Source organism: Jaculus jaculus, chromosome 18 (genome assembly GCF_020740685.1).
Source record: "Jaculus jaculus isolate mJacJac1 chromosome 18, mJacJac1.mat.Y.cur, whole genome shotgun sequence".
Lineage (NCBI taxonomy): Eukaryota > Metazoa > Chordata > Mammalia > Rodentia > Dipodidae > Jaculus > Jaculus jaculus.
The window spans coordinates 47747071-47753623 of NC_059119.1; positions in this window are offsets into that span (position 1 = coordinate 47747071).

Below are 6553 nucleotides of genomic sequence, written 5' to 3' on the forward strand. Positions count from 1 at the left end.
AGACCCACAAAAGAAAACGACTATTGATCAAGGTCCTTCATTTTGAAGGGCTGCAGTGGAATACAGGGTGATGAGAAAGATGCCTGGTACAGGCTTCGTACATACTACAAGCCGGGCGTGGTGGCACATGCCTTTAATCCCAGCACTTGGGAGGCAGAGGTAGGAGGATCACCGTGAGTTCGAGGTCACCCTGAGAACACAGAGTGAATTCCAGGTCAGCCTGGACTACACTGAAAACCTACCTTGAAAAACCAAAAAAAATATAGATAGATAGATAGATAGATAGATAGATAGATAGATAGATAGATAGATACTACATATACTATTTTTTATTTTTTTTATTTTTTAATTATTTATTTATTTATTTGAGAGCGACAGACACAGAGAGAAAGACAGATAGAAGGAGAGAGAGAGAATGGGCGCGCCAGGGCCTCCAGCCTCTGCAAACGAACTCCAGACGCGTGCGCCCCCTTGTGCATCTGGCTAACGTGGGACCTGGGGAACCGAGCCTCAAACCGGGGTCCTTAGGCGTCACAGGCAAGCGCTTAACCGCTAAGCCACCTCTCCAGCCCACTACATATACTATTTTCGTATGTATTATATATTTTTGTCCTTTGAACTTTCTTTGGAGTTTCTGTATCCATTCCTTCTCCCTTCCTGTCAAAATGCAAAAAATAAATGCAGGGCAACTGTCATTACTGCCATATCATTGGTTGGGTAGCTGAGATTCAAAATAGACAGCTGGCGTCAGGTCATCACAGCCTAGAGGAGAGCCTTTCCCGACCCCAGACCCAAGGCTTCCCATCTAAAAGCGACCAAGCTCGTTCACTGTGAGCCACGAAGGAGCTGTGGATGCCTTCACTAACCTGCCTGCGGTCTGAGCCTCCCGGAAGACCCACTGACCCACAGGCCAGGCCTGCCCCCATAGCTGGCGGGGTCATTTTGTCTATGCCCCACGGCCACCCCAGCCTGAAGAGGGTCAAGTTCAAAGGAGTGCTGGCTGGGGCTTGTGAGACCACGGCTCCACGGCCAGACAGTGCTGCATATAGAAGGCAACACAGGCATTGAGAACCTGACTTTTATCCATGAATGGGGCTTTGAGCCCCTCTAGGACATGCTTAGGAATGCCGAAAGGCACCAGGTATCCCACTATTGGGGTCAATCAACTGTCTCTCAGATTCCTACTTCACGGCACAGTCTTTTTTTTTTCCCCCTCTATTTTTATTTTAGAGACAGAGAGAGAATTGGCACACCAGGGCCTCAGCCACTGCAATCGAACTCCAGACGCTTGGGCCACCTTGTGCAGTTGGTGGATGTGGGTACTGGGGAATTGAACCTGGGCCCTTAGGCTTCACAGGCAAGTGCCTTAACCGCTGAGCCATCTCTGCAGCCCATTTTCTCCTTTTTATTTAGTCTTGGATCCCAGCCTGTGGAAGGCTATTGCCCTCTCTCTCTCTCTCCCTCTCAAGTAAATAAATAAAAGAGTTTCTTCTCTTTTCTTTTTTTTTTTTTAAAGGAGAAATCCAGCAGAACACTATCATTCATTTCTCTGTGCTTCTGTACTGTGGATTCAATGTAACCAGCTGCCTTCCCCACGCTTATCCTCTCTTCAGCAAAAGCCACATAAGCCCTTCCTTGCCAAAGCTGCTTTTATCAAGTATTTTGTCACAGCAGCAAGAAGGATGATTAATACAGAGGTGAATCCCTATTGAAAGGTATTATGGGGGTGAAGGTGGAAACTTGTTCTGACTGTGGTGTTTAGAGGTGCAGCCTTTGGAGGTCACTAGGATTAGGTAAGGCCCCCAGAGCAGAACCTCCCCCCCCCCATACACATATCTCTATAAAAGACCAGCAAAGAGGCTCATGGGTGTGTTCTGTCTCTTCCCAGGGGATGTTCTGCACCACCTCAGGACTCAGCCAGCAAAAAAGGTCACTTCCAGGTATGACCTCTTGATTTTACCTAAAAAAAAAAAAATTATCTGAGAGCGAGAGAGAGAATGGGTATGTCAGAGCCTCTAGCTGCTGCAAACAAACTCCAGACGTGTGCACCCCTCTCATGTACATGTGTGACGTTGTGCGTTTACATCACTGTTTGTCTGCCTTATGAGGGACCTGGAGATTCGAACGTGGGTTCTTAGGCTTCACAGGCAAGTGCCTTAACCGTCAAGCCCTCTCTCCAGCCCTGACCCCTTGATTTTAGGGCAGAACTGTGAGATCAAATAAACCTGGGTTGTTTTTTTTTTTAATAACTTATCCAACCGGTGATCATTCTATGAATGATAGAAAACTGTACTACTCTGCAAACAACCTGGTCCAGGAGCCGTGTATCTGACGCCCTGGAGAATTTTGCAATCTACAGCACATGCCAGCCACCCGAGAATCACCGGCTAGAAAGAAGACAAGGCCCTTAGCTTAGCCAACCATTGGTTCTCGTGAAAATCCTCAGGAGCGTCACCTGGACAGTTTGGTGGCATTAAGTGCCTGTCTCTTCAGTTTAGCCAGTGTGTAGGAGCATTCCAGCCTGGGTGCTCGGGGCCACTGACCTGCCTCTTCATGGGCCTAGATGCATTCAAATATATCTTACAGAATGACAAGGGTATTGAATTACAAGTAGGAACACAGGACCTGGTACAAGCAGTTCCCTCCTTAGAGAACATTTCATTCTTAATCCTTTTATCACCAGCAGACAGCAACCGTCTCTCCCCTGGTGGGTGACTCCTGGATAATGAGAGGAGGTTCACTGCAACAAAAGGATTTTCCTTGGGACAGGATCATGCTAAGGTTGGTCCCAAGGCCAGGTCTGAGTAGCCTCCTATTCCCTTGCTCTTTCTTGGAATAAGATAGAGGGCTATGGGCTGGAGAGATAGCTTAGTGGTTAGGGCATTTGCTGGCAAAGCCAAAAGATCCCGGTTTGATTCCCCCAGGACCCACATAAGCCAGATGCACAAGGAAGGTGGTGCATGCATCTGGAGTTCATTTGCAGCGGCCAGAGGCCCTGGTGTGCCCATTCTCTCTCTCAAATAATAAATAAATAATGTTTATATACGTGTGTGTGTGTGTGTGTGTGTGTGTGTGTGTATAAAAAAAGATATAAGGGACTGGAGAGATGGCTTAGCAGTTAAGCGCTTGCCTGTGAAGCCTAAGGACCCCGGTTCGAGGCTCGGTTCCCCAGGTCCCACGTTAGCCAGATGCACAAGGGGGCGCACGTGTCTGGAGTTCGCTTGCAGAGGCTGGAAGCCCTGGCGCGCCCATTCTCTCTCTCTCCCTCTATCTGTCTTTCTCTCTGTGTCTGTCGCTCTCAAATAAATAAATAAATAATTTAAAAAAAAGATATAGGGCTGCAAGGGAAAATTCAGGGAACTTTAATAAAAAAACAAGTACAGAATGAGAAAGAGACGGCATAGCCAGCCAGCTTCCCTGCGCAGCTGAGGTTGAGTTTTTCCAGCAGTTCTGCCCATTAGAAACCCTAATTGATAGATCTCCCTCCCATGGCTGTAAAGAAGCATTAATCTCCCTTCATAGGGAAGAAACCAAGACTGAAATGGACACGGAGCCATGTGCTACATGTGGCAGAGTTTAGCAAGTAGCAGTCCCCGAACTGGGGCCTAAGTCCGTGTCCTTGCTGGACCATGGCCTCATACCCCTATTATTCTGACTGAGGTGAAGCCACACCCAGATCCTCACTTGTCTTGTGAGAGGCAGCGCGTGCAGCCAGGGCAAGATCGAATCCCGCCTCCACAACACTTAGCATGGCTGTGGGGGTTTCCTCCAGGAATCACCGAGAAGTGGACAGCAACCGTCTCTCCCCTGGTGGGTGACTCCTGGATAATTTTGCCCAGCCCTGGAATATACATTTTTTAAATCATATATTAGCATTTTATTTTTTTTTATTATTTTTTTTTAAATTTTTTTAATTTTTATTTTTATTTGAGAGCGACAGACACGAGAGAAAGACAGATAGAGGGAGAGAGAGAGAATGGGCGCGCCAGGGCTTCCAGCCTCTGCAAACGAACTCCAGGTGCGTGCGCCCCCTTGTGCATCTGGCTTACGTGGGACCTGGGGAACCGAGCCTCGAACCGGGGTCCTTAGGCTTCACAGGCAAGCGCTTAACCGCTAAGCCATCTCTCCAGCCCCTATTAGCATTTTATAATCCAAGATAATCTCTAGGTATCTGTGGAAGCATTTCCAGATTAGGTTAATTAAAGTGGGAAGACATGCCCTAACCATGGACATCACCATTCCATGGATTAAGGTCCAAGACTGCATAAAACCAGAAAGGAAACTTGACATACCAGCATTAGTGGTTCTCTGCTTTCCAAGTGTGGATGTAATGTGACCAGCTGGTTCACACTTCTGCTTCCCCATTGGAATGGACTCTATCCCCTTGAACCATCAGTCAAAAGAAACCCTTCTTCCTCTAAGTGACTTCCTGTCAGGTGCTTTGAAACTAACTGTCTTAGAGAGTGTTTAACTCTTTTAGATTAGTTTCTGTTACTCAGCAAAATGACCACTTACTTTTTATTGCCATTCATTCAGAAATGTCTCCAGTTTACCCGACCATTCACTTCCTCACTGGGGGGGGGGGGGACGGGTATTTAAGGTGTTTCCAGGTTTGGGTGATTATAAAGAAAGCTACTGTAAACATTCATGAACAAGCTTTTGTTGAGCATGTCTTCATTTCTCTAGGGTAAATGTTTAGAGGGTGAGATCCCTGGGTTGTACAGTAAGTAGACATTAAGTTTTATATGGGTGCTGGGGAATTGAACTCAGGCCAGTAGGCTTTGCCAGCCTGAGCAGTTTACCCCGACCCAAAATGTTTTCTAATTTCTCTGACACCTCTATGATGCGTGGATTATTTATAAGTATCAATTATATTTCCAAGTTCAAAGGGATTTCCCAGATATCTTTTTTTAAAATTTTTGTTCATTTTTTTCTTTATCTATTTGAGAATGACAGACACAGAGAGAAAGGCAGAGAGAGAGAGAGGATGGGCGCACCAGGGCCTCCAGCCACTGCAAACGAACTCCAGACGCGTGCGCCCCCTTGTGCATCTGGCTAACGTGGGACCTGGGGAATCGAGCCTCCAACCGGGGTCCTTAGGCTTCACAGGCAAGCGCTTAGCCGCTAAGACATCTCTCCAGCCCAACCCAATATCTTTTTGCTACTGAGTTCTAGTTTGGTTACATTATGATATCTACTATATTTTGCATTGTTTTTAATGATTTTTTAAAAATATTTTATTTATTTATTTGACAGTGACAGACAGAGAGAAAGACAGATAGAGGGAGAGAGAGAGAATGGGCGCACCAGGGCTTCCAGCCTTTGCAAACGAACTCCAGATGCATGCGCCCCCTTGTGCATCTGGCTAACGTGGGTCCTGGGGAACCGAGCCTCGAACCGGGGTCCTTAGGCTTCACAGGCAAGCGCTTAGCCGCTAAGCCATCTCTCCAGCCCTGTTTTTAATGATTTTAAATGCAATTATAAATTAACATAATAAGACTTCCTGTTTGAGCCCCTTGCAGGCAGATTCTTGCTAGAGGGCTGTGTGACATTGGGAGGTGGATCTTCCTCCAGCCCAAAGGTGTGGAGAGAGCAGTTTCAGCCCTGGCAGTTTGTGCTCGTTGCTTTTGGTGTTTGCTGGCTGGTTGGTGGTGTCTCCCTGGTTGGATCTATGAAAGGGAGCCAACATCTTCCACCATTGATGGAACTTCCCCTGGATCTGTAAGCCTGGATGAAATCAATCTCTTCCTCGCGTAAACTGTGTCTGATTGGATGTTCATCCCACCAATGAGGAGATTACTGTACCAGTGATGGTACCTAGGGCACTACTTAAAAACACTGTAGGGGGCTGGAGAGATGGCTTAGCGGTTAAGCGCTTGCCTGTGAAGCCTAAGGACCCCGGTTCGAGGCTCGATTCCCCAGGACCCATGTTAGCCAGATGCACAAGGGGCGCAGCGTCTGGAATTCATTTGCAGTGGCTGGAAGCCCTGGTGTACCCTCTCTCTTTTTCTTTCTGCCCCTTTCTCTCTCTGTCTGTTGCTCTCAAATAAATACAAATAAACAAAAAAAAAACAAACAAACAAACTGTAGGGCCAGGGATGGTGGAACATGCCTTTAATCCCAGCACTCGGAGGCAGAGGTTGGAGGATCACTGTGAGTTCAAGGCCACCTTGTGATGATTTAGTGAATCCAGGTGAGACTGGGCTTAAGTGAGACCTTACCTCAAACATAAAAATGCTGTAGAGGCTGAGAAGATGTTTCACTGGTTAAAGGCACTTGCTTGCAAAGCTTTCTGACTGAGGTACAAGTCCCTGGCACTGACATAAAGGTGGATACAAAATGACACAAACATCTGTGATTCCCAATGGACCTAGGACAGTGGGAGGTAGAGCCACGAGAATTCAAGGCTCACTCTGCATTAACCAGCAAATCTGACATTCGTTTTCAGTCTGGCAGTTTATTTCCAGCAGCAAGAGACTCTATCTAGTGCAGTGAATAATGCACTTGCCTTCAAAGCCTAACGACCCAGGTTCGATTCCCCAGTATCCATGTA